Genomic DNA, 1,779 nt, shown 5'->3' with positions numbered 1-1,779 from the left:
AGCATCATCAACACTAATACCTCCTTGAGCTTCCATTCTTTCTCCATGTGCCACAACTCTTCCTCGAACAACTGCGCTTGTTGGCCTGTTTCATTTCCTTCAGTTGCTTCTGAATCTGTTTCAGCAGGACGATCACTTTCTTCTTGTCTTTCTCCTTCACCTTCCTGGTCCTGTTCCTCTGTGACATGTACTTCCGTCTCACTTTCTATGCTTTCCTGCTCTACTGCGGCACTTACTTCAATCCCTCTTTCTGCCACAGCATGCTCTTCCCCTACTTTCGCTTGTCCTTCTTCTACTTCCTCTTCTCTTTCCTCAGATTCTGTAGCCGGTTCCTGCTGATCTTCCTCGGGTTCTTGTTTTTGTGCTTGCTGCTCTTCTTCATCTGAATCTTGCCTCGAATTCATCGTTGGGAAGTCCATATTCATAGTTTCTTCAATATAGTCCGTCAAGTGCTCTGTACTTTCTGAATTCACTTTCTGGAGTATTTCGTTTTAGGTCAGCTTCATTGGAAAGGCCAACCAAGATCCCCAAGGCTGATTGTAGGGAACCCACTCTGCAGTATGCTTTCTTAGAATTGTTCATCTGGGAATCCTGGTCCTTCTTGGGACGTATCTCTGGTAGGCCCTATATTGGGGGCAACACTTATCCCAAGTATGTCAGTAATAACATTCATATTAATATGTCTTTCTTATTCATTGGTATTGTAGGCCGCAATTGTTTTCCACCTTCTCTCCTTGAGCGGGTCATCCTGTCCTAACTTGCTTCAATGATGGCAACAGCATGACTATTTCACTTTATATGCATAAAGAACACTGTAATCACCTCATATGGTTACCTGTTTTATATTAACTAACATCATTACTTTCTGCATTCATTTGATTAATATATTAAATGATTTCCCATATTACAGTCATTTGCAACACACACATTTGTTGCATCTCATTTCTAGCACTAAATAACACATGGGTCCTCTGCCTCCTCCAGGCAGGAGCCAGGCATAGCCTGACTTTGTTCCAATTAAAAACATTAGATCATCCCTTTAGTATCTATACACAACATTTTTCATGGTCATTCACAGAAAGGGTAATTCACAAAAAGGCTATAATTCTCCACAGAGGAGGTAAACTACCACAGGTGTTCCTTATCTTAAAACTCCCTACTCATTCACTTATCACATACATTTCATTTCCTCCTGTTTCCCAAGGTCTCTCAATGTCTGTATCACATTAATTAATTTTCCCTGCAAGCTAAGCTGTTTTCCATAGTTTCAGACTATATCAGAGTAATTCAGAGTATTAAATGAATAAAAGCATGATCAAATATATAACATATCATTGGAGGAATCAAATTCCTCCTAGTTTGGTCTTTCTGTTGCATTGGGCCATTTACATTGATCAGTACTTCATCTGGTTTTTTACATAATTATTTAATCAATGGTAACACACAATATAATATTATTCCCCTCTCACAAATTGTTTCAATTATTATACCAATTGTAGCCAACCCTGCACCCTATTTCTTAATTAAGTCAATTTATATTGTTACAAACAAGACAAGCAGTCTTAAGCTTTAGTCACCACCATGTATCTTTTCCATTCTTCATTACTTTTACAATGTACATGAGTTCAATTAAAGCATAAGTAAAAGTAATAAATCATCTTCCAGTCTAAATTCATTATCATACAAACATTCCCCATGTTTGTTTAATACTTCTATAAAAAGTCAAGCACTCCTTTGTCTGCAACGGTTCTCAAAACTTTACCCCCAAAATCAATCTAT

Source organism: Xyrauchen texanus, chromosome 8 (genome assembly GCF_025860055.1).
Source record: "Xyrauchen texanus isolate HMW12.3.18 chromosome 8, RBS_HiC_50CHRs, whole genome shotgun sequence".
NCBI classification, from domain to species: Eukaryota; Metazoa; Chordata; class Actinopteri; order Cypriniformes; family Catostomidae; genus Xyrauchen; species Xyrauchen texanus.
This window is presented reverse-complemented; position numbering follows the sequence as displayed.